The sequence below is a fragment of the Mobula hypostoma genome, chromosome 14, assembly GCF_963921235.1.
Source record: "Mobula hypostoma chromosome 14, sMobHyp1.1, whole genome shotgun sequence".
In the NCBI taxonomy this organism is placed as follows: Eukaryota; Metazoa; Chordata; class Chondrichthyes; order Myliobatiformes; family Myliobatidae; genus Mobula; species Mobula hypostoma.
In genome coordinates, this window is record NC_086110.1 from 7,929,158 (window position 1) to 7,956,204 (window position 27,047).

At 44.0% G+C, this 27,047-nt stretch overlaps 1 protein-coding gene across 2 annotated transcripts in view; it reads right to left on the reverse strand.

Moving 5' to 3' along the window:
* The window catches only part of LOC134356075 (RNA-binding Raly-like protein), a 1,565,186-nt gene that overhangs the window by 1,063,435 nt on the left and 474,704 nt on the right, over positions 1 to 27,047 (reverse strand). For both annotated transcript variants that reach the window (XM_063066635.1, XM_063066636.1), the window contains exon 2: positions 25,671 to 25,803. The gene's annotated coding sequence lies outside the window, so the exon portion shown is untranslated. The remainder of the gene's footprint in view (positions 1 to 25,670; positions 25,804 to 27,047) is intronic.

The following is a 27,047-nucleotide window of genomic DNA, read 5'->3' on the forward strand; positions in this document are numbered from 1 at the left end:
TCAATAGGGATGGGAGAAGTACCAGAGGATTGGAAGTTTGCAAACATTGTTCCTTTGTTCAAGAAAGGGAGCAGAGATAACCCAGGAAATGATAGATCAGTGAATCTTACTTTAGTGGTTGGCAAGTTGTTGAAGGTCCTGAGAGACAGGCTTTATGAGCATTTGGAGAGACATAATCTGATTAGGGATAGTCAACATGGCTCTGTCAAGGGCAGGTCATGCATAACGAACCTGACTGAATTCTTTGAGAATGTAATAAAACACATTGATGAAGGTAGAGCAGTGGATGTAGTGTATATGGATTTCAGTAAGGCATTGATAAGGTTCGCCATGCAAGGCTCATTCAGAAAGTAATGAGGCATGGGATCCAGAATTGCCTTGCCCACAGAAGGCAAAAGGTGGTTGCAAGTGGTTCAGATTTTGTATGGAGGACGGTGACCAGTGGTGTTCCACAGGGATCCGTTCTGAGGCCCTGCCTCTTTGTGATTTTTATAAGTGACCTGGATGAGGAAGTAGGTTGGGTTAGTAATTTGCTGATGAGACAAGAATTGGGGGTGCTTTTAATAGTCTGGAGGGTTGTCAGAGGTTATAGCAGGACATCAATAGGATACAAAACTGGGCTGAGAAGTGGTAGATGGAGTTCAACTCAGATAAGTGTGAAGTGGTTCATTTCAGTAGGTCAAATTTGAAGATAGAATATAAAATTAATGTTAAGACTCTTGGCAATGTGGAGGATCAGTGAGATCTTAGGGTCTGTGTCCAAGCTGCAGTGCAGGTTGACAGTGTTGGCATTTGTCAACCGTGGGATTGAGTTCAAGAGCTGTAAGGTAATGTTACAGTTATATAAGACCTTAATTTGACCCCACTGTATTCATTTCTGGGCACGTCACTACAAGAAGGATGTGGATACCATAAAGAGAGCGCAGAGGAGGTTTACAAGGAAATTGCTTGGATTGGAGAGTTTGCCTTATGAGAATAGGTTGAGTGAACTTGGCCTTTTCTCCTTGGAGTGACTGAGGATGAGATGTGGACTGATAGAGATGTCTAAGATGATTAGCTTTATTCATCACATGTACATCGAAACCTACAGTGAAGTGCGTTGTTTGTATCTATGATCAACGCAGTCAGAGTGCTGCTAAGTGCAGCTAGGCTTCAGGCAACAACATAGTATGCCCACAACTTACTAACCCATATCATAGACCATCAGATCATCAGACACAGGAGCAGAATTAGGCCATTTGGCCTATAGAGTCTGTTCTGCCATTTGGTCAAGACTGACTTATTTTCCCTCTCAACTCCATTCTCCAACCTCTTCCCATAACGTTCAAACCCTTACTAATTAAGTACCTACCAACTTCAGCTTTTAATATAATCAATATATTTAGGAAAGGAGTAGATGGGTACAGGTCTATACAGGCCAATGAGATTAGGGTAGACAGGTATAAAGGCCTGCGTGCTTGGCTGGGCAGAAAGGCCAGGTTGGGTCTGTATTCCATAGAGTTTAGAAGAATGAGGTACAATCTATTGAAAACATACAGATCCTAAAGAGGCGTGCCAAGATATTTTCACTACGGGGAAGTCTCAAATGAGGAAACAGTTTCCTGATAAGAGACCAGTCATTTAAAACCGAGGGAGGTAGAAATTTCTTTTTGTAGGGGGTGGTGAATCTCTCTAGCTCTTTACTCCCAGTGAAATATGAAGGTCTGATTACTTGAGTATGTGAAGCAGAGATGATCTTTTTTTGAAGGATGGGGGAATAACTGGTTAAGGAGAACTAGCTCAGAGCAGGAGTTGAGATCCAGAGCACACTAGCTATGATCACACAAGGGCAGAGGAGCCTTACCACTGACCCAATGTTCTTGTGTACTTCATGCATGACTCTTTTAATTTCATTACTCCTTTCTTACTCAACGTGGGCAACTTACAACATCGCAGTACCTTCCAACCCACAAGCCATCGGAATGTGAGAGAAAAGCAGAGCACCTGGAGGAAATCCATGCAGCTCCCAGAGGTATGTCCGTGCACCACCAAACCTCGGGCCATACACCACCACTCAGGGACTATGCTAACATTATTTTGTGTGACTGTATGTGCTGTCATAACTAGAAGTGCTGTGTGTGACTGTACTGTGCCTACAGTGTTTCGCACCTTGGCACTGGAGAAGCGCTATTTTGTTTAGTTGTATAAACGTGTATGGTTGAATGTCAATGACAATTAAACTTGAATTTGAGAATGGGCAAAGTCCACAAGGTCAGGTTTGAACTTGGTTTCCTCTGGCAGTGAGGCATCTGCTAGAGATTACAGAACCTGTGAAACCACATGTTGAAATGGAACTGAACAGTGACCACACCCTTTGGAGGTCATCAGGGACCAATATCATGCCCATCAGAATCCCAGACAGAGACCATGCACGCTGTTCCACACACAAAACCATGTGACAGGTCTCCTCTCCATAGTCTCAAGCCACAACAGAAAAGGAAGAGCTTTGGTGTGGAAGAATAAATGAAGGCCAGTGAAAAAGGAGGGAGAGATGGCGACTGGAAATCATGGTTAAAGTCGGTGAGAAAGGGCAAACCGGGTGGAGAGGAAGGAATGGTGGGGGGGTAGAGAAGAGATAAGAGAGACAGAGTGAGAAGAGAGGGCAATCTCAGGGGAACATCGATATGGCAAGGTAGCAGGACAGGAGGAGATCATTAGGAAAAGATGCAAGGATGATATCAGAAGATTAGACTGGGTAAAGAAGATTGTGAGATAGCTGAGTAGAAGATTGGAAAGCTGTGGAAAAGACTGAGGTGAAAAACAGAGAAAGAACAGAGGAAGGCCAGACAAGCTTGAGAGGGGACATGATGGTCAGGGGGAATAGACTGAACCCGGAAGAAGATGAAAGGGAAGATGCTGGAGGAAAAGAGCCTGGAAGCTGGAATTTTCTCTTGATGTTTTAACCTACTCTGTGAGTAGCCTGGAGGGTTGTTCTGATATCCTCCACCCCATTCTATTCTCCTTCCCATTTCCCTCATATTCTAGGCTAAAGAGATTGTTTGCTTTAAAACCACACATCAAAATAATAATCAAAGTGAATACTTGGCACCAGTGTAGACATCCCACCCTGCAAAAACTCATTTCAGGGAGGTAGCACCATCAATTTGCGGGAGACTCCTGGAACTTCCAGGAGAGGTGGGATGTCTGCAATAGAGTAGCCCCTTAGCAGCTAGCCAGCTAGTTTAAATAACGTTAGCTATGCTAATGGACGAATGACACCTGTTCAACTCACCTCAACATGTCTTTTACAGTCTTAACCCACTATGGGCAATAGAAAAGTCACTGCTGCAAACAGTGCAGCGAGCAACACTGTCATTATTTTTGACCCCTATTAGGCAGGGGTACACTTTAGTGTAATCTAAGGTGACGTACGTTTTATATTTTCTTTTTTTTTGGAACACTCTGCCATGGCGCGCTCTCTCTCTCACTCTCTCTCGCTCGCTTTCTCTCTTGCTCGTTTTCTCTCTTGTGCTCGCTCTCAAAAAATTGATTTCCGTGATATTGTATATAATTTGCGGGCATCAGGGAGCCACTATTCATATGCGGGAGACTCCCGGAACTTCCGGGAGAGGTGAGATGTCTGCCAGTGGCAACAATTTGTCACTCATCCAAGCAGAACTATTTACAGCACAGCTCAGAGACAACATTCTCAACTTCTTTCCACTCCTCACTTGGGTGTCCATCCATCAATTGACCTCTATGGCACATGTCAAAGTTGCTGAGTTAATTGCTTCCAACATTAATCAGGTTGGCTAGGCTCATCTTAAAATACCAGTCCTCAGTGAAGGCGCTGAATGCAATGAGCCCCCATGAGACATGAAGGTGGAATTGATAACATCTTACCAAGTGAGAATATTAATTTTTCTCCACAGCAATCACAAGGAATGAAGACCTGGTGGAAGAATAAGGTACTGCACATCTGGCAAACCTTCAGTCAGATTCCTATGCTCAGTTGCAGCACAAAACATGCTAGAACATTTAACTGAATCATTAGGAGGTGGAAAGAAAGAAAAAAAAGCAAATGTGAGCCAACAGCATCAGTTTAAGAAGTGGCTTGATAGCTTTTTTTCCAATCTGTCTTCTTTTGAAGAATGCATGCTGTTAAGACACATCAATGTCATCACTTTGTCACTGGTCTCTTTTATCCACTGTGATGGAAGATTTTGCCTTCAGGCTTTTTATCCTAATCAGGTTTCAGGGTGGTACTCTAACTGTGGACCTTTGTGATGCACTCTGTGTCATTGAACTAACACATTAGAGAACAAGTGTACACGTCTGTTTCTGCAGGTAGAAAATATGTTTTAACAAATAGGCATCAATATAAAGTGATAACATGGGAGCTGGATTGCCAAAGTCCACGATTCTACCACGTCTTGCAGGAAAAGGAAATGCTATTTCCTGGTCCCTAAAACCTTGATGCGTCATGGTCAGTAAGGTCACCATTTTGGGAGTAACCTTCCAGAAAGATGTGAAAGGTCGGAGTCCGTCACCTTGCTCTTAAGGAAAACAGGTATGTGGTACAAATACCTCTACTTCCTTACAGGTTTGCGTAGATTCTGCATGTCACGTAAACCTTTAATAAACTTCCAAAGATGCACAGTGGAGTGTATCCTATCTAGTTGCATCAGTCTCTGGCATAGAAACACTCATGCTCAGGAAGGTAAAAGTCCATAGAAAATGGTGGATACAGCAAGTCTATCACAATCCCCACCATTAAATGCATTAACATGGAGAGTTGCCACAGGAAAGCAGAATCCATCATCAAGGACCCCCATCATCCAGGCTATGCTCTCTTCTCATTGCTACCACCAGGCATGAAATGTCATAGTGGGGGGCGTTGGGAACGGACCCAAATGCAAGACACAGACATTGAAGTACTAGGAACAGGAACGGATAAAACTAAATGATGGGACAGGACACAGACTAGGAGTAGGGACAGGACCAAGACGAGGGACTGGGAACAAGGAGCCTGGGCGTGGACTGCGAGCCAGAGACTGGACAAGGACCCAGAACCTGGGTCTTGAATTGGGCTCAGACCCCAAAACTAGGCAAAGACGTGACAAGGCTTGGGTTCCTGGGGACCAGGCGAAGACGTGATGAGGCTTGGGTTCCTGGAGACCAGGCGAAGACGTGATGAGGCTTGGGTTCCTGGAGACCAGGCGAAGACGTGATGAGGCTTGGGTTCCTGGAGACCAGGCGAAGACGTGATGAGGCTTGGGTTCCTGGAGACCAGGCGAAGACGTGATGAGGCTTGGGTTCCTGGAGACCAGGCGAAGACGTGACGAGGCTTGGGTTCTTGGAGGCTAGACGAGGACATGGGGCAAGGGTACTTTGAGGCAACTCCTGGGCAGGAATCGGGACTCCTGGGCAGGACGTGGGACTCCACCACACGGAGGCAAGGCCAGGGAGGAATAGACCCAACTGCAGGGTAACGGCAAACGGCCTGATTACCCGACAGAGGCAAGGGACAGGAACGGACAGAACCAACCGCAGGGTAACGGCAAACGGCCTGGCTTACCCGACGGAGGCAAGGGACAAGAAGGGACAGAACCAACAGCAGGGTAACGGCAATCGGTCTGGCTTACCCGACGGGGGCAAGGGACAGGAAGGGAGCTAGGTCCGGGGTGGCTCCAAGACTCGAGGCGGCCGGTAACCTCGGCAGGATACGGAACAGCCAAATCCATATCTTAATGACTGCACCAGCCTTCCACCGGTGGGTTGCTCCAAGGGGACACTGACAAGATGACCCAGCAACCACACTCGATCTCAGGGCCACTTACATTCCCAGCCCCAAGATGAGCAACAGGTGTTTATGGTTAAGTCCAACCAAAACCAGGGACAACTGAAAGACCTGGAGTCTGGAGTCCACAGTCTGCGGACTGGACCGTGAACTGGAATGCGGACTTCGGTCCGGACCATGACACGAAGTACAGGAGCCTTAGGTCCCACACCACCAAGTTCAGGAACAGTTATTACCCTACAACCATTAGGCTCCTGACCCTGTCTGAATAACTTCACTCACCTCTATTCTGCACTGATTTCACCATCTATAGACTCATTTTCAAGGATTCTACAATTCATGTTCTCAATATTATTTATCTTTTATTTACACAGTTAGGTTTTTTGCACATTCGTTGTTTTCATCTTTGTATATGTATAGTTCTGCATATATTTTTCAATAATAAATCTACTTTCACTTTGGATATTAGTCTTGCCAATAATACTAAAACATCAAACATGAACTACAAAGGATAAAGATCACCAACTCTGAGTATTTTATGTCTTCAGTTCGGCTGGTCTAGGTTCTGCTTCTTAGCTCCAAGTTCTTGACTTTCCCATCGCTTTTGTGTTTGCAAATTTAGGAACTACTTTCTTCAAGTCCTTCCTCACTCTCCCCTTTATATTACTCATTAACACTTCTTTTACCAAGCCTTTGCACACCTGTGTAGAAATACATTTATACGCCTCATCGCTAAAGCTTTTGTCCAGTATTGCTCCTGCTAAACGTTCTAACATTTAGAGAGCTGAGAAGAATGCACGTTGCTGTTACTGGTCATTGTTCAGCAATCTCCAAAGGGTGCCCCCCAGAATTCTTGCAATTTCACTTTTACAGATTGTCTTTCCGCTTCCTGAGCCCTTTATTTCTCCATTTCTTACTGTCATTTCTTCACATTTGTGGTCTCAAACTAATGATGATAATATATCAAACTTATTTATGTCAAAATAATTAAAACTGTCCAGTTTTTTCTTATTTTCTATTAAAATTTCAGAGTGATGCAGGAGACAATTTTGCCCATTAAGCCTATCCCAATTTTCAGAGTAGTTCATCATGCTCACCTTCCACCTAGCGCCTTGCAACTTGTTCTTTCTCACATGCCCAGTATGTCCCTTCTGATTCTAAAGACAAGAGGTTCTGCAGATGCTAAACACAAAATGCTGGAGAAATTCAACAGGTCCGGCAGCATCTATGGAGAGGAATAAACTAATTTAGGAAAAATTTGAACCATGATGAAGGGTCTCGGCCCTATATTTTAACTGTTTATTCTTCACCATAGATGCCAGCTTACCTGCTGAGTTTCTCCAGCACTTTGTATGTGTATCCCTCTGAATCTCCTGCCACATGCAGACAGTCCAGACATGGACAATTCACATACCAACCTGCACATCACGGGGATGTGTGAGAAAACCCATGTGGTCACTGGGAGGAGGTGCAAAGTCTACCCAGACAGTATCAGAGGGCCAGATCAAAACTTGGACACTGGGACTCAGAGACTGCAGCTCTACAGGCTACATCAGCATACCATCACTTGGCTATGCCTGATTTTAGTGATAAAGTTCTTCACTCATGTTTTAAGAATGGTGTTGAAATTATGAGTGCAATAGCTGGTTAAGTTTGGGAACCATTGATCAAGAAACTTAAGTTCAAATATGGATGACAGGTGAAGAAGTTAAATTCTGACAACTACATAAATATAGGTTTTTTTTAAACCATGAAGACATCATGAAGGTCTATCTGGTACACTAAAGATCGATACTACTGGAAGAGTGCAGAAGAGATTCACGAGGATGTTGCTAGAAACTTGAGAAATGAAGTTATAGGCAGAGCAGCTACAGCTCAGAGTGTAGGAGACTGAAGAGTGATCTTAAAGAGTGTAGTAGACTGAAGGCTGATTTTATAGGTCAGCCTTTCTCAACCTTTTTGCCTTGGAGGAACCCTTGAAGTAATTTTCAGGTCTTAGGCAACTTCTACATAAACATTATAATATCCTGAGCTCACAGTACGTTAATGTGATCAGTAAGTTGTAGATATAGTACTCCAAAAGTAATTGACAATGCTCTTTTGAGAATGAATTTGTAGCCAACCCTTCTTGAAAAAAAACTGATAGTTAAGCTTGTTAAATAAAAACAGCTTGCTCACACATGTAAGAATTTGAAAACTACAGCAAAATGTCCTTTACTTTCCTCTGTAAGAGAGGATGCTCTTCTTTCATAGAAATCCAGAACTTGTCCAGGGGCAGGTCAGTAAATCTCATCTTGAGTGCACAACTAGAGGGCAGCTCATAAAGTCCTTCCTCTTCTCTCAGTCAAGTTCTCAGGCTGAACAGAAGATTCAAAGAAAGGGTCCCTAATGCAGTCGCACACTTGTGTTGAAAGGGAGGAAAATACTGTTCAGTTTTGTTCTGCAGTTGTTCCAGGTGGTTTTCAATGAGACTTGAAACTATGATATCATTCCTCACTCTCAAGTCCAAGGAGCAGTAGAACTATTTCAACATTTCCTTTCTCGTCATGATTTTTCCAGATTCATTTTCCTTTTAAATCCAAGAACCTGGTCACTTGAAGTCAAAATATTTTCTCCAGAGCCTTATGGCTCTGAATGGTGTGATCTTTAACCGGATTTCACAGTTTTTTTTTAAAACATTCTCGAGTGAACTGGTCTTAAAGCTACCAGATAGCTTGCTTCCTGAACCCCTTTACCGACTGTGACTTTATTTTCAAAAGCTTTAATCTGTTTGTTTTGAGATTCCAGGTTCTAATAGTCATTTAAAATAATCAGCACTTTTACTTGTCATATGGTTGTGATTTGTAGTTAAGTGTCTTTTCGATTTTGCTTTAGAGCCTTTGCTAAATTTATAAGTTGTTTGCCACAATGGAATAGGACAACTTGGGCCACCAGTCCATGTAAAACCCATTGATAAGCAGCTTTCATTGTAGAGATATTGCACCAGCTGATTACTTTAGTCTTGCCCACTGCTTTTGTCTCCAGGATCCAGAAGAGGCAGGTGGATTTCTGGGGCAACAGGAGGCATTGGGTCTCTGCTGTGGCGCTGAATCTTCCGATCACAGGAGGCGGTCAGCCATTGGTGTGTGTGCGCACCCAGCTGGTGGCTCTCCAGCTCAGGACCCTGCAGAGGTACCTGTATAGTGACCATCCTCTGCGATAGTGTGCGCTGGCGATACACTTTCTCCTCCGGGGATGCTGTCTGCAGGAGGGCATGCGGCTTCCATCGGCCAGCATCAGCTGCGCCACTTCAGGGGAACTGCCTTGCTTTTACTGAGAGCTGTTGAATGAATGGGGTCTAGTCTCTAGTCTCATCCAGGACAGGGTAATCATGTGCTGGTGGAACCCCGGTTGAGAAACCAAGTTACAGAGTGTAGGAGTCTGAAAGGTGATCTTATAGAGTGTCGGAGACAGAAGGGTGATCGTATAGCATGTAGGAGTCTGAAGGGTGATCTTATCGAGTGTAGGACACTGAAGACTGTTCTCATAGAGTGTAGGAGACTGAAGGGTGATCTTACAGAGTGTAGCAGACTGAAGGGTGATCTTATAGAGTGTAGGAGATGGAAGGATGATCTTATAGAGTGCATGAGACTGAAGAGTGATCATATAGAGTGCAGGAGATTGAAGAGTGATCTTATAGAATGTAGGAGACTAAAGAGTGATGGTATAGAGTGTACGAGATTGAAGGGTGATCGTACAGAGTGTTGGAGATTGAAGGATTAAATTAGAGTGTCGGAGACTGAAGGGTGATCTTACAGAGTTTAGGAGACAGAAGGGTGATCTGATAGAGCGTAGGAGATTGAAGCGTGATCCTGGAGAGTGTAGGAGACTGAAGACTGTTCTCATAGGGTGTAGGAGACCTGAAGGACGATCTCATAGAGGGTTGGATACTGAAGCGTGATCTTATAGAGTGTAGGAGACTGAAGAGTATTCTTTTCAAGTGTAGAAGACTGAACGATGATCTCATAGAGTCTAGGAGAATGAAGGGTGATCTCAGAGTGTAGCTGATTGAAGGGTGATCTCATAGAGTGCAGAAGACTGAACGATGATCATATGGTGTGTAGGAGACTGAAAGTGATCCTATAGGGCGTAACAGTCTGAAGGGTGATCTCATAGAGTGCAGAAGACTGAACGATGATCATATGGTGTGTAGGAGACTGAAAGTGATCCTATAGGGCGTAACAGTCTGAAGGGTGATCATATAGAGTGTCAGAGATGGATGGATGATCTTATAGACCGTAGGAGAGTGAAGAGTGATTGTATAGAGTGTAGGAGACTGAAGGATGAACATATAAAGTGTAGGAGACTGAAGGGTCCTCTTATAGAGTGTAGGAGACCAAAGAGTATTTTTTTCAAGTGCAGGAGAATGAAGGATGATCTTATAGGGTGTAGGAGACCGAAGAGTGATGGTGTAGAGTGTAGGAGATTGAAGGGTGATCGTACAGAGTGTTGGAGACAGAAGGGTGAACTTATAGAGTGTAGGAGATTGAAGAGTATTCTTTTCGAGTGTAGGAGTCTGAAAGGTGATCTCATAGTGTGTAGGAGACTGAAGGATGATCTTATAGAGTGTAGGAGATTGAAGGGTAATCTCATACAGTGTGGGAGATGGATGGGAGATTGTATAGAGTGCAGTAGACTGAAGAATTATCTTATAGATTGTAGGAGCTGAACGATGATCTATGGAGTGCAGGAGAATGAAGGTTGATCTTATAGAGTGTAGGAGCTGAAGGATGATCGTATAGATTGTAGGAGACTGAAGGATGATCGCATAGATTGTAGAAGACTGAAGGATGATCGTATAGAGTGTAGAAGAATGAAGAGTCATCGCAGACAGTTTAGGAGATGGAAGGATGATCTTACAGAGTGTAGGAGACTGAAGAGCGATCGGTTAGAGTTTAGGAGATTGAAGGGTGATCATACAGAGTGTAGGAGATTGAAGGATTAACATATAGAATGTCGGAGACCTAAGGGTGACCTTATAGAGTGTAGGAGCTGAAGGGGGATCGTATAGAGTGTAGGAGGATTGTAAAGAGTGCAGGAGACTGAAAGGGGTTCGTATAGAGTGCAGGAGACCAATGAGGGATCGTATAGAGTGTAGTATAGGGAAGTGTGATCTTATAGAGTGTAGGAGATTGAAGGGTGATCTCATATTGTGTAGGAGACAGTAGGGTGATAGTATAGAGTGCAGGAGACTGAAGAATGAACATATGGAGTGTAGGAGATGGCAGGGTGCTCTTACAGAGTGTAGGAGACTGAACAGTGATCATATAGAGTGCAGGAGACTGAAGGGTCATCGTATAGAGTGTAGGAGACAGAAGGGTGATCTTATAGAGTGTAGGAGACAGAAGGGTGATCTTATAGTGTGTTGGAGACTGAAAGCTGATATCATAGAGTGTAGGAGATGGAAGGATGATCTTAGACACTGTAGGAGACGGAAGGATGATCGTACAGAGTGTAGGAGACTGAAGGATGATCGTATGGAGTGCATGAGACTGAAGAGTGATCATATAGAGTGCAGGAGACAGAAGAGTGATCTTATAGAGTGTAACAGACTGAAGAGTGATGGTATAGAGTGTAGGAGATTGAAGGGTGATCGTACAGAGTGTTGGAGATTGAAAGATTAACTTATAGAGTGTCGGAGATTGAAGGGTAGTCTTACAGCATTTAGGAGACAGAAGGGTGATCTGATAGAGGGTTGGAGACTGAAGGGTGATCTCTTACAATGTAGGAGATGGACGGGTGATCATATAGAGTGCAGTAGACAGAAAAATTATCTTATAGCATGTAGGAGCTGAATGATGATCTATGGAGTGTAGGAGACTGAAGAGTGATCTTACAGAGTGTAAGAGATGAATGGATGACCTTAAAGCGTGTAGGAGATTGAAGGGTGATCGTATCAAGTGCAGGAGACTGAAGGATGAGCATATAAAGTGTAAGAGACAGAAGGTTGATCTTATAGAGTGTAGGAGCTGAAGGATGATCGTATAGATTGTAGAAGACTGAAGGACGATCTTATAGAAAGTAGGAGAATGAAGGGTCATCGTTGAGAGTGTAGAAGATGGAAGGATGAACTTCTCAAGTGTAGGAGACTGAGGAGCGATTGTTTAGAGTGTAGGAGACTGAAGGGTGATTGTATAGAGTATATGACATTGAAAGATTAACATATAGAGTGTAGGAGACTGAAGGGAGTTCTTACGGAGTGTAGGAGACTGAAGGGTGATCGTATAGAGTGCATGAGACTGAAGAGTGATGATATAGTGTGAAGGAGACTGAAGAGTGATCGCTTAGAGTGTAGGAGATTGAAGGGTGATCGCACAGAGTGTTGAAGATTGACGGATTAACTTACAGAGTGTCGGAGACTGAAGGGCGATCTTACAGAGTGTAGGAGATTGAAGTGTGATCCTGGAGAGTGTAGGAGACTGAAGACTGTTCTGATAGAGTGTAGGAGACTGAAGGATGATCTCATAGAGTGTAGGAGACTGAAACGTGATCGTATAGAGTGTAGGAGACTGAAGAGTCATCGCAGAGAGTTTAGGAGATGGAAGGCTGACCTTATAGAGTGTATAAGACTGAAGAGCGATCGGTTAGAGTTTAGGAGATTGAAGGGTGATCATACAGAGTGTAGGAGATTGAAGGATTAACATATAGAGTGTCGGAGACTTAAGGGTGATCTTATAGAGTGTAGGAGCTGACGGGGGATTGTATAGAGTGTAAGAGACTGAAGGGGGATTGTATAGAGTGCAGGACACTGAAGGGGGCTCGTATCGAGTGCAGAATATTGAAGGGGGATCGTATAGAGTGCAGGAGACTGACGGGATCGTATAGAGTGTAGGATACAGAAGCGTGATCTTATAGAGTATAGGAGATTGAAGGGTGATCTCATACTGTGTAGGAGACAGAAGGGTGATAGTATAGAATGCAAGAGACTGAACAATGATCTTATAGAGTGTAGGAGCTGAAGGATGATCAAATAGAATGTAGGAGCTGAGGATGATTGTATAGAGTGTAGGAGACTGAAGGGTGATCTTATAGAATGTTGGAGACTGAAGGGTGATCTTATAGAGTGTTGGAGATGGAAGGTGATCATATAGAGTGCAGTAGACTGAAGGATTATCTTAAAGAGTGTAGGAGCTGAAGGATGATCACATGGAGTGTAGGAGACTGAAGAGTGATTTTATAAAGTGTAGGAGACTGAAAGGTGATCTTATAGAGTGTATGAGACTGAAGAGTGATCGTATCGAGTGCAGGAGACTGAAGGATGAACATGAATTGTAAGAGACTGAAGGGGATCTTATAGAATGTAGGAGCTGAAGGATGATCGTATAGAATGTAGGAGACTGAAGGACGATCTTACAGAGTGCAGGAGACTGAATGGTCATTGTAGAGAGTGTAGGAGATGGAAGGGTGATCTTATAGAGTGTAGGAGACAGAAGGGTGATCGGATAGATTGTAGGAGACTGAAGGGAGTTCTCATAGAGCGTAGGAGACTGAAGGGTGATCTTATAGAGTGTAGGAGCTGAAGGATGATTTTATAGATTGTTGGAGACTGAAGGGTGATCATATAGCATGCAGGAGACTCAAGGATGGTCTTAGAGAGTGTAGGGGATGGAAGGATGATCTTATAGAGTGTAGGAGACTGAAGGGTGATCTTAGAGTGTAGGAGACTGAAGATTGATTGTATAGAGTGTAGGAGTGTCACAAAGGTGGTGCTGGTAGCGGACCCAAACGCAAGACACAGGCAGATCCCCCAACAGGGCAACGGCAGAACAGCCTGACTTACCCCGCGGAGGCGAAGCCAAAAAGAGACAAACACCAAAGAACAACAGACAGTTCCATCTCTGCTTCAGTGTTGCTCCAAGTCACAGATACAGCCAGCAACCTCTGCTGGCTACGGAATCAGCCGGATCCCTAGCTAGCTTGGAGTGGCTGACGGCCACTTAGCAGGCCTGGGAACCAGCCAAATCCGTACCGCAAAGACAGCTCTGACTACCGATAGCAAGGCTCCATGAAGCGATGGTTCTCCCACGCGGCCTAAAGATGGCAAGTGGCCACACCAGCCTTCCACCAGCAGGTTGCCCCCAGGGGATCTTGACAAGACAAACCAGCAGCCCACACTCAACCCCAAGGCTACCTATATTCCAAGCCCCAAGATGCGAATCAGGTACCTATGATTAACTCAATCAAAACAAGGGACAGCTGGAAGACCCAGAGTCCTGAGTCCACGGTCCGGACCCTGAACCGGAATGTGGAGTTCATGGACCGGACCATGATAGTACCCTCCTTCTATGGGAGCCTCCGGGCAACCGAAGAGGCTCTCCAAGACTAAGGACGACTCGGGCAGGTGGCGGGGAGATTTCGACACTAGGGAATCCTGGATGGCGAGAGTTCATCTCCAGTGTCTGTGTCGCTGTGTCCATGTTTGGCTGGTTCGTTCTTGGCTCTTGAACTTGGAGACAGGCCGGGGTCTTGGCTCTTGAGGCTGCAGGCCGGGGTCTTAGCTCTTAGAATGCGGAAGCTGATAACTTGGAGGCTGGAGCTTGGAGACAGACTGGGAACTGTACATCAACATAGAGCAGGGAGTTATCCTTCAAAAAGCCAGGACTCATCTTTAGCACAACACCAACATGAGACAGGACAGTACATAGACAAAGGGCCGGGTCTCACCCATAGACAAGCTGGGACTCAACTTTATCTCCACACCAAGGTGGGACAGGTCCACCTGTTGGGTAACTGCAGAACAGCCAGACTACCCAACAGAAGCAAAGACAAGATAGGTCTCCCTGTAGTTCAATGGCAGAACAGCCTGACTTACCCCACAGAGGCGAGGACAAGACAAGACAGGATCCCCCCCCCCCCCGCAGGGCAACGGCAGAACGACCTGACTTACCCCACAGAGGTGAGGACAAGACAAGACAGATCCCCCGCAGGGCAACAGCAAAACAGCCTGACTTACCCCATGGAGGCAAGGACAAGACAAGACAGGACCCCCCCCCCCCGCAGAGCAACGGCAGAATGGCCCGACTTACCCCGTGGAGGCAAGGACAAGACAAGACAGATCTCCCCACAGGGCAACAGCAGAACAGCCTGACTTACCCCACAGAGGTGAGGACAAGAAGAGACAAACACCAAAGAACAACAGACAGTTCCATCTCTGCTTCGGGGTTGTTCCGAGTCACAGTTACAGCCAACAACCTTTGCTGGCTACGGGAACAGCCAAATCGCTACCTAGCTTGGGGTGGCTGATGGCCACTCAGCAGGCCCAGGAAACAGCCAGATCCATACCGCAAAGACAGCTTTGACTACCGGCAGCAAGGCTCCATGAAGCGATGGCTCTCCAACACAGCCTAAAAATGTCAAGTGGCCACACTAGCCTTCCACCAGCAGGTTGCTCCCAGGGGATCTTGACAAGACAAACCAGCAGCCCACACTCAACCCCAAGGCTGCTTATATTCCAAGCCCCAAGATGGAAATCAGGTGCCTATGATTAACCAAATCGAAACAAGGGACAGCTGGATTTTCTACTACAAGTCCGATGTTCGACACTCTGGAAGTACTTGCCACACTATTAAAGCAACTGAGGACACCCCTTTCTGAGCGAGGTCTCACCAGTTAACATCAGCGGAGGGTGAGGATGTTTGGCCACACCTGCTTAAACTGAAGGAAGTTAATTTCAGTAATGGAGCGGGGGACCTGAGCAGCTGGAAGACACGAGTGATAGACAGGGGGAGACACCCTCTGGTAGACAGGAAGGATCACAAGTGGTGGTTGAAACTGGAGGAGCCGGTGATGGGATAAGGAGGTCTCAAAGAGTCAGGAAACCCCCAGATAAGCTGGCTTATCATGCATCAGGGAAACAGTGATGTAGCTATCTCCCTAGTGAGATATGTCACTACCATTTACAAGTGATTTGGAGGTCCTGACATCACAGAATTCCTTTGCAAAACTGTTAAGTATGATGCCTTGATAAGTTGCAAAGTTATGAGGACATGACTACTTTTGGTGGGAGGAAGAGTGTAACATCCTGGTTAAGATTTTTACTTCTATGCTGTAGGTATTTCATTTTAGCAGTTCTGTAAGAACAGTCTGTTTCTGCTTTTAGCAAACTTAGGTTTGAGCTAATGATAATAACGGATGCATTGGTTATGATCTTTCAAGAATCACTTGATCCTGGCATGGTCCCAGAGGACTGGAAAATTGCAAATGGCAGTCCACTCTTTCAGAAGGAAGGCAAAAGAAAGGAAACTATAGACCAGTTAGCCTAACCTCAATGGTTGGGAAAGTGTTCTAACCCATTATTAAGGATGAGGTTTTGGGGTACTTGGGAGACTAATGATAGATTAAGTCAAAGTCAGCAAGATTTCTGTGAAGGGAAATCACACCTGACAAATCTGTTAGAGTTCTTTGAGGAAGTAACAAGCAGGGTAGATGTCATTTACTTGTATTTTCAGAAGACATTTCATAAGGTGCCACACATGAGGCTGACAAGATAAAATCCTATGGTGTTACAGGAAAGATACTGTCCGACAGGCAGGAGGCAGAGAGTGGGAATAAAGGGGGCCTTTTCTGGTTGGCTGTCAATGACTAGTGGTGTCCTCAGGGGTCAGTATTGAGACTGCTACTTTTCATATTGTTTGAAAATGAATTGGATAACGCAATTGATGATTTTGTGGCAAAGTCTGCGGATAATACGAAGATAGGTGGAAGAGTAGGTAGTGCTGAGGAAACAATGCAATTGCAGCAAGACTTATACAAATTGGAAGAATGGGGAAAAAGTGGTAGATGGAATATAGTGTTGGGAAATGTATAATATTGCATTTTGGAAGGTAAATGCAATGTTGGCATTTATTTCAAGGGGAATAGAATATAAAAGCAAGGAAATAATACTGAGGCTTTATAAGACACTCTTCAGGCCTCACTTGGAGTATTGTCAACAGCTTTTGGGCCCCATATCTCAGAAAGATTGTAATGTCATTGGAGAGAGTCCAGAGGAAGTTCATGAGGATGATTCTGGGAATGAAGGGGTTAGCATATGAAGACAGCTTGGCAGTTTTGGGCCTTACTCACTGGAATTTATAAGAATGTGGGGGGGGGGGGTCTCATTGAAACCTTCCAAACATTTAAAAGACTAAAATAGGGAGGGTGGGAAGAGGATGATTCCTAGGATGGGGGTATCCAGACGAGAGGGCACAGCCTCAAAATTGAGGGGTGACCTTTTAGAACAGAAATGAGGAGGAATTTAGCCAGAGAGTAGTCAATCTGTGGAATGCTCTGCCACAGACTGTGGTGGAGGCCAAGTCTGTTGGTATATTTAAAGAGGAAATTGATAGTTTCCTGAGTGGTCAAGGCATCAAAGGATATGGCAAGAAGGCAGGTGTCTGGGGCTAAGAGGGATCTGAGATCAACCATGTTGGAATGATAGAACATACTCAATGGGCTGAATGGCCTTATTCCACTCTTATGTCTTATGGTCTTACAAGGGGCAATGTTGTATCAGCCACTCAGGATGGTGGAATTGAGAGAAGTTTCTAGAGAACGCTGGGCAGAGATGTTCTTGTGATGGGTGCTGGTATGGGTCAAGATCTTTTTGGTGTGAGCTGGGAGAGGACAGGAGGGGAGATGGCTAAGGATGCCGTTCCTGTTGCACACGGTGCTTTGTGCTGATAAATACCTTCAAGGGAGAAGGACCAATACTCCTGTGGGGGAGGTTCTTTGTCCAAGATGAATTTTGAGTGACAGTCGGAAGTGGTGTGTGCTTTCACGCAGACTGTGAGTCCAGCGCATGAGTTAAAGACAACTTAAAAATGAGCTCCAGCTTATGTGCTCATTTGGACTGGATTAACTGTAAAGGACCCTTTTTATTTGTTTTTCTTTCCCTACTAACTGTTTAATAAAGCTGACATTTGTAAATATACTTGTTTATAATTGTATGTAGTGTACAGTCTGTTATTTCTTACTGACAGGTAATTGTCTGGGGGCAGTATTTGCACAGATTGGGGTTTGGGTGGTCGAGACATCCCAACTTCCCATCTTAGTGAGACCGGAGTCATACCAACCCTAGACTTACGGAGTGTGACAAAGGTAGTTTTCTCACCATGGAGTCCGGTGGCTGTTAGCGAGGGGCTAACAAGATGCATCTCCAGAGATGCCCCGTAAAAAGGGGTTTCAAGTAGTACTGAGGAAGCATCACACTGGGAGGGGTAGTACTGATGCAGACTTAAACTGTCGGAAGGGTAGTACTGAGGGAGCATCACACTAGGAGCGGTAGTACTGAGGGAGCATCACAGTGGGGGGTAGTACTGAGGGAGTATCACACTGGGAGGGGTAGTACTGAGGGAGCATCATACTTGGAGGGTTAGCACTGAGGGAGTGCTAAGATATGGGACGGGTAGTACTGAGGGAGCATCACTCTGGGAGGGGTATTACTGTGGGAGCGTCACACTTGGGGGGTAGTACTGAGGGAGCATCACACTGAGAGGGGTAGAACTGAGGGAGCATCACACTGGGAGGGGTAGTACTGAGGGAGCATCACACTGTGGGAGAAGAGATACTGAGGGAGTGTCACACTGTGGGAGAAGTGATACTGAGGGAGTGTCACACTGTGGGAGGGGTAGTACTGAGGGAGCATCTATGCCCCTTTGTTCAAGACACTCACAGTAGAAACATCTATCCTACTTGAGGACTTGAGTTACAGGGAAAGGTTGAAAAGGTTATTCCCTGGAGCACAGGATAATGAAGGGAGATATGTTAGAGGTATACAAAATTATGAGGAGTATAGATATTTACAAATGCAATTTAGGCTATTTCCACTGAGGTTGGGTGAGACAAGAATGAGAGGTCATAGGTTAAGGGTGAAATGTGAAATATTTAGGGGGAACATGAGGGAGAACTTCTTAATTTAATAGGCGGTGCAAGTGTGGAATGAGCTACTAGCAGAGGTGGTGAATGTGGGTTCTACCAAGTGAATGACCTCACACTTTTCCACATTAAACTCCATTTGCTAAAATTTGCCCAGCCTCTTGTTCTATATCCTATTACAGTCCAAATATTCCCCATTGCAATATGACATATGGAACATATTGTAGAATATTACAGAACAGGACACGCCCTTTGGCCTACAATGTTGTGCCGAGCTTCTAACCTATTCAAAAACAATCTAACCCTTTCCTCCTATGGAATATTACTGCACAGTACAGGCCTATCTTTACGTCCTTAGCAAACTTACACACCTTACACTTTCCTCCCTGTACAAAGGTATTAATACAGATAATTAATATTTAATGACTAAGAACTGATCTTTGAGGCAGTCTACTCATTAGATCTGATAAAGACCCAATTATTCTGATTCCCTGACTTCTGTGTTGTAATCAGCCTTCATTCCATGTGGCAACACTTTCCCCAATACCATGAGCTTGTATCCTGCACCAGCCTTATATGTAGTCTTCTCAAATGCCTTTTAGAAATTTAAATATGCCATGTCTGCAGGTTATGCTTTATTGACTCTGCTTGTTATATCTTTGAAGAAATCTAGCAAATTTATCAAAATGATCTTCCTTGCATAAAATCATATGGACTTGGTTTGATAGCATTAAACTTCGCAAAATGACTATATCTTATTTGATTGTAAACTTAAGCATCTTGCCAGCAACAGACATTAAGCTAACAAGGCTCAAAGTCTGTTTCTTGGTTCTATCCCTTCTTGAACAAAGGAATCGCAGTAGCTCGTTGTCAAATCCACTGATTCCCTCCTGGAACTCTGTAGGTTTTCCAAAACTTGTGTGCAACTACTTACTTCAAATCCCTAAGATACAGGCCAACCTACCTACCTTTAAAGTCCTTTCAGTCTTTCCAATATTTAATCAAAAACTTTACTAGACTGTACAAAGTGGCAAGACTTAAACAGAGCACAAGGAATTCTTCAGGTGCAGGACACACTATGAGCATTTTACAGTGGCCAATTAATCCTGCACATCCTTGGAATCTGGGAGGAAAAGTCACACAGTCACAGGGAAGATGTGCACTCTCCAAGCAGCAGAACACTAGAGGTCAGGTTTAACCCGGGTCTTTGGTGCAGTGACACAGTGGCTCTGCTAGCTGCACCACAGTGCCTCCCATTTACCGGACATCATTAAACCCAATGGGTGAAAAGGTCCAGCCACAAGCACTCACTCAAAACAGTCCATGACAAATGATAAATACGCCCCTAGCTTAGAAGGTAATCAAGTGAGTCCATGAACTTCAATGATAGAATCTCAGCTTAATCATCATCCAAATCACAAAATCCTTTCACAACATTAAATTCATTCAAGACTCAGCACTCTGTTTTCTGAATACAATTATGGACTTGATACACAGTTATTTCCAGAAATGTTCAAGCCAATTGCTAGTATGCAGAAGTCTTCAGATGAATGATGTGAGGGTAACACAACAGCACAGGAGTCATTATATTACTGTTTGTAAGGGAAGGGAAGTGGTTGTATTATGCACTATATTGACTCAGTCCTTATCGACTCAGAGTACCACAACTGAGAAGTGGGTGAAGAAGAAAGCATTAAACAAAGATTATGGAGAGTTAAGCTAAAAGGATAACGAAGGACAACAGCATGGAAGCATAGCTGTTAGCGTAACACTACTACAGCTTGGGGTGTTCCTGAGCTCGGAGTTCAATTCTGGTGCCGTCTGTAAGCAGTTTGTACGTTCCCCCCTGTAAATTTCCTCTGGTGCTCCAGTTTCCTTCCACAGTACAAAGATGCACTGGTTAGTAGGTGAAATGGTCATTGTAAATTGTCCTATGATTAGGCTAGGGTTGAGTAGGTGGGCCGCTGGGTGCTGAGGCTCATTAGACCACAAGGGCCTGTTCCCCACTGTATCTCTAAATAAATAAATACAGCTTATGGCATGAACGGTAGCTGAGGGAAGTTAAATGGTCTCCTACAATTTCAGATTACATCCCTTTCCTCGCCTTCACCAATACCATTAGTCCACAGCAATGCTGAAAACCTTTGTTAGCAGTTAGGAACTGTCAAAGAGATGAGAAAGCAAAACTTAGCAATAATTGTCCTTACAACATAGAAGGAAGCCATTCAGTCCACTGAGTGCAGGCCACTCCCATGCCCTTAGTAATTTTCTCTGTATCTATTTTCCCCACATTCACATCAATCACCTACACAACACCAGTGATCTTTCACCCTTTAAACACCCATATCTTTGGACCAGGGAAGAAACCCCCAGGGCACCCAATGGAAAATCAGGCACTCGTGGGGAGAATCTGCATTCTCTGGACAGTCTTCATGGTCTGGATTCAACCTGGTTCATTGGAAGCATTCTTAATAAAGTGACATGACCCAAAGCCCTTCAGAGAGGCACTACAAGATAAAACATTGCTGGACCAAAGAAGGAGAATGTAAAGCAGAAAGCCTATAGAACAGTCTGTAAATGAAACATAACAAATTCCTGCCAATTTAATTTTTATCAACTATATGCATTTATATTATATAGAACACTACAGCACAGTACAGGCTCGTTGGCCCACAATGTTGTGCCAACCTTTAAACCTACTCTTAAGAACAACCTAAGCCGGTGCCACCATTTAAAATGTCGCAGGAGTAAACAAAATATCGGGAACAGCAGATCAGGTGTTGGGGGTCTCTGTACTCGGCAAACCACTCTATCTTTCTCTCGTTGGTGGGGGAGAGTTTGCTGCCGAGTCTTGAGTTGCAGAACTCCGGGGGGGGGCGGGGAGGGAATGTGATATAAGAGACTTTCACGCTGTAAAATAGTGTTTTTTTGTCTTGTAGTCTCCCCCTTGCTGTGTGACATCTCTCTATCCCTTTAATAGGGAGAGAAAGAGCCTGTGGTGTGTTGAACTGTCAGGTGAACGGTTCGTTCTTGCCCTACTGCAGATCATGGTCTTTCTTGGGGCCTTGTTATTGATTGCTTGGTGGGTGGAGGGTGCTGATGCTTTGCTGAAGTAAGTGTGGAGGGGGAGGGCTGATGCTTTGCTGATGCTTGTGAGTAAGGGCGGAATGGGGGGTGCGCTGGGATTGTAATGTTTTTATTGCCACTTATTCTTTGGGATACTCTTCTGTTTTTATGGATGTCTGTGATGAACAAGAATTTCAGGTTGTATATTGTATACATTATCTGATATTAAATTGAACTATTGGAAAGTCAATGTTAATTTCTGTTTTTCTCTGTGCATATTCTGCCTGACCTGCTAGGTGCTTCCAGCATTTTCTGTTTTTATTTCAGATTTCCAGCATCTGCAGTCTTTTCCTTTTTGACAGAAAGTATTCAGATTATGCAGGATGTGATGATCACTGTGAATGGTATATGCTGAATTGAGATGGTTCAGATAGTGTTTAAGTTGGTGTCAAGCTGAAGTCTGTCAGGATCACGCATCAGACTTTTTAAAGTTCATTGGGATAGTTTTGGAGAGAGACAGAGAGGGAAGTTAGGGGTCAAGTCAAGTTTATGTATCGGGATGTGGGGGAGTTAAAGGTCAGGGCCCCACTCTGCACCCGACAGCCAGCAACACGGACTGCTCCTTGCTCATATGCCAGCAACATGGACACGTAACAAAGGACATCCATGGCTGCTGGGTCCAGGTGAGCTGGAGATATGAGGAAGCACGCAGGCCCGTCAGTCAGTGCACCTCGTGTCTGGAGCTTTGTGTTCCATTATCAGTTAGTCAGAGGGTTGATACCAAAGATTTGAGCCCAAGGTTGCTTGGGAATTGGATGTCAAAGCCTGGAGACTGAAGGCTTGACCTGGAGCTGGAGGACAGTCTGTGTGAATGGGAAGGAGGAAAGGGACTTGTGTTCTGTTTTGTTTTCTTCTGTTATTTTCAAAAATGATACATCTCACTGTATGTTTCGATATGCATGTGATAAATAAATGTGAACCTGAATTAATCTTGTAATAAAATTATGAGCTTTTATGAAACAACTGCACACCTACAGATACACATCCACCGTGGCAAGTTCAAGGTCACAGCTGATGTCAAGAGGGCAGCAATAAAACACCACACTGCAGCTGCTAGTGTAATTCATACAAGGATAAAACCCCCAGGATGTCCTTGCAGACACAGCTGGGAATTACAATTGCTTTACAATAAACCACGTGCTATCTTGATTATATTACAAAACCTCTGCTGATTTTATTATTGGCAGCTAATAATACCAGTTGGCAAAACCCTTCTCTCCTCAGTTTAATACAGCTCGCTCTGTGTTTTTGCTCTCAAGAGAAGGTGTTGTTGTCGTCTGTATGCATCATCATACATTATCGGGTCAGAACTTGTGCATTAGCAGTATGATTATGTCTGGCAATGATTTTCTTTTCCTCCCTAACAAAGTTGACACAGACAAAGAGCAATGTAAATACTAGCATATGAAGAATATCCATCTCACACAAGCTGTCAGACAGAGGGATAATTCCCTTCAGCAAAACTAAGGAGCTGATTATTGACTGCAGGAGGGAGAATCTGGATGTCCATGAGCCAGTCCTCATTAGAGAAGCGGAAGTGGAGAGGGTCAGTGAATTTAAATTCCTTTGAATTATCATATGAGAGGACTGTCTTGGGACCAGCAAGTAAGTGCCATCACAAAGAAGGCATGACGGTGTCTCTACTTTCTTAGAAGTTTTGGCACATCACCTAAAACATTGACTCTGTAAATGCACAGTGGAGAGTATGCGAACTGGTTGCCTCCTCTTCTGGTTTAGCAACAACAAAGCCCTAGAATGGAAAAACCTACAGAAAGTGGTGGATACAGCCCAGTCCATCACAGGAAAAGCCCTCTCCACCATTAATCACATTTACAAGGAGAGCTGCCACAAGAAAGCTGCATCCATCATCGAGGATCCTCCCCATCCAGACCATGCTCTCTCCTTACTTCTACCAATGGACAGGAAGTACAGGAGCCTTAGGTCCCACATCGCCAGGTCCGGAAACAGTTATTACCCTACAACCATCAGACTGCTGGATAACTGCACTCATCTGAACTCTGAATTGATTCAATAACCTACAGGCTCACTTTCAAGGGCTCCACAACTCATGTTCTCAGTATTATTTATTTTTTATTTGCAGTTTGTGTTCTTTTGCACATTGGTTTTCTGTCAGTCTTTATTTATTTAGTTTTTCATAAATTCTATTGTATTTCTTTATTTTCCTGAAAATGCCTGCAAGAAAATGAATCTTAAGGTAGTACATGGTGACACTTTGATAATAAATTTACTTTGATTTTGACTTCATTTCCTCACACCATAGATTGGATAAAGCAGGATGACATTGGAGTTGGCATTGCTTATTGGGGTGACCACAGCCTCTCAAACCCCATTACACGGAATTAATTTATTTCACGTTCCATCAGTCACTGACCTTGAGGAGGAAAATAAACTGAATGCACAACTTCATGTTCCTTGACAGCACAAGTAACATTCAGAGAAAATACCAAGATGCAAAGATTCTTTGGCTTCTTGACTAACACATTGGCTCTACACTGCAAAGCCGAGGAATGAGGAGCAGTAGAGGTCCAGAAGAAACGGCATTACATGTTACATATTTGCACACTGCAAAGACTTTCAGTCATGATGGAGTGTGCCAAGGGCAAGTTAGTCATTGGTCTGAGTTCAAGACATGGAAGGTGCCAGAGATGACAGAGGTCAATGTGTTGATGAAGGAGAGTTCAAGCACCCTAAGGAGGGTTTATCAAAACTACAAGGGTTGAGGAGCTAGGTCATCACAGGGGTTGGGGGGGAGGGTGGTTAATGTGATATGTGATGGAAGGCTGTGATTGGTTGCTGCTTTACCATTCTACCACGCCACCATCATCCACCAAAGGCTTGTAACTTCAAACGAGACTGCAGTTCTTTCAACAAGACTTCATTGTACAAGCACTCTGAAGTACTCCAGAAGTAGCCATGAAGAAAGAAAGAGGAGATGGGAAGAGGCTACTGAAAGTTTAGTCATAGTCATAAGTTACTGGATAGGAAACTCAAATACTTGCAATTTTTTTATGTGCCACTCAATGGTTTCCAAGGTGTTTGATCTCTCTCACACACACACACACACACAATGTTCTCAGAAGTTCTACAGCCATGTCTGCAATGCCCTGGTCACTTTTCCTTTCTTCTTCTTCAAGGACCCTGTCAGAGGTGCCATCCTCCAAATGATCCCTTTTCCACGCACCAATTTCACTCCCAGGCAAACCTGCGACATAGCGGTCCCATCTATTCGCCTGTTGGAAGTTGGCACTTAATAGTTTGCAGCATGCACACAAAGTCACACAAATGACCTTTCAGATACATGTGGCATCACTCAAAAAGGCCCATGATTTCCAATTCCAAACAAATGGCACATAGCACACCATACATGTGGAAAACTACCTTCAGCAGCTTTCCACTCATCAAGCCCTTTCACACATGCAATGATTTCTTATCAACGAGTCACTTGTACCCACTTTGATAATGTGGTTGGTGATCGATATACAAGTCTGAATTTTCAGACTGGCAGTTATGTTTGTTGTGAATGAATGGAATTTTGTTAAACATTAATCAGAACTTCAGAAGCCATTTCCTTCATTATACCAGGAAGGGCAATCATTTTGCTTTAATTCTCAAGTAATTTTAGTTTCAATCTTTTTTCCTTTGCAACTTTACAATTAAATAATTCAATTATACATGATTCATTAACAAGGTATTATTCCTTCTCTTTGCAGGGAGGGTTTCTTCAAATTGTTGCAAGTCCCCACATTCAAGGTAGACGAGATAAACCCTCCGGTCTATTTTTAGCTCTGGAGAAGTGAATGGAAAAAAGAACAAGGACCGTGGATGTAAAATAAAATTCGACAAAGCTAACCTTGATTGCATGCCAGAAGAGCCTTTTACAGCCTTGTGAGTGGTCGTCAAACTGCAGTCTTCCGACCTTCCAGTTGTCATTTAGTGATGTGGAAGAGTTTGTCAGATTGCTTGAATACTTCAGCAAACAAAGGCTGTAATTAAAACAGAAAATACTGAATTCCAATTTGCTCAAAGCTCTAAAGCTTCTTCCATCTCTTTCTGATGCAGGTGACAGTGTATCTTCCAAACTTGCCAACCCCTCCATCTTTGTTTCTATACGAGGGCCAGTCCTGTACAGTTTAATCTTACCCAGAGCAGTTACAACCCCACCATGTGACTGCTGTGCACAACATGAAGCTAACGTTCACCCTATAACAAAACAAGGCATTAGAGATTGAGCACATTCCGTGTTTAGAGCATCCATCATGTCCCACAATATCTGGCATGCAGCAATGAAAAATAGACCCTGTGCACAGCACGATTATTACAGTGCAGTGCCTAGTCCGGGAAGAGAACATTAATAGCAAAAAAATGCGTGCCAGAGCTATATTTGAGAGAGGACATTGTTGATGTGTGCAACCCAAACAGCACTCGGCACTCATACACAATGGCAGTGATATTGTTCCTCAGTGTTTAGCTTATGCTTGCTGTCATGGGCTTCATACCACCGAGACCATATTCTGTATCTGGGGCATGCATTTATGCTACTCTTCTAGTCAAGACAGCTCCAAGGGGTACAGTACTTAGAAACTAATGATAGAATAAATCAAAGTCAGCATGGTTTCCGTGAAAGGAAATCACACTTGACAAATCTGTTAGAGTTCTTCGAGGAAGTAACAAGCATGGTGGACAAAGGAGAGGCTGTGGATGTCATTTACTTGGATTTTCAGGTGTTTGATAAGGTGCCTCACATGAGGCTGCTTAACAAGATAAAATCCTGTGGCATTACAGGAAAGATACTGGCATGGATAGAGGAATGGCTGACAGGCAGGAGGCAGTGAGTGGGAATAAAAAGGGCCTTTTCTGGTTGACTGCTGGTGACTAGTGGTGTTCCTCAGGGGTCGGTATTGGGATCGCTATTTTTCACATGATATAGATAGTGGAATTGATGGCTTTATAGCAAAGTTTACAGATGATACAAAGATAGATGGGGGGTAGGGAGTGTTGAGGAAGGAATGCGATTGCAGCCGGACTTGGTCAAATTGGAAGAATGGGTAAAAAGGTGGCAGATGGAATTCAGTGCTCGGAAATATATGATAATGCATTTTAGTAAAAGGAATGATATTATCTAAGTGGAGAGAAAATTCAAATGTCAGAGGTGCAAAGGGACTTAGGAATCCTGATACAAGACTCTCAGAGGGTTAATTCATACATTGAGGCTGTGGTAAAGAAGGCA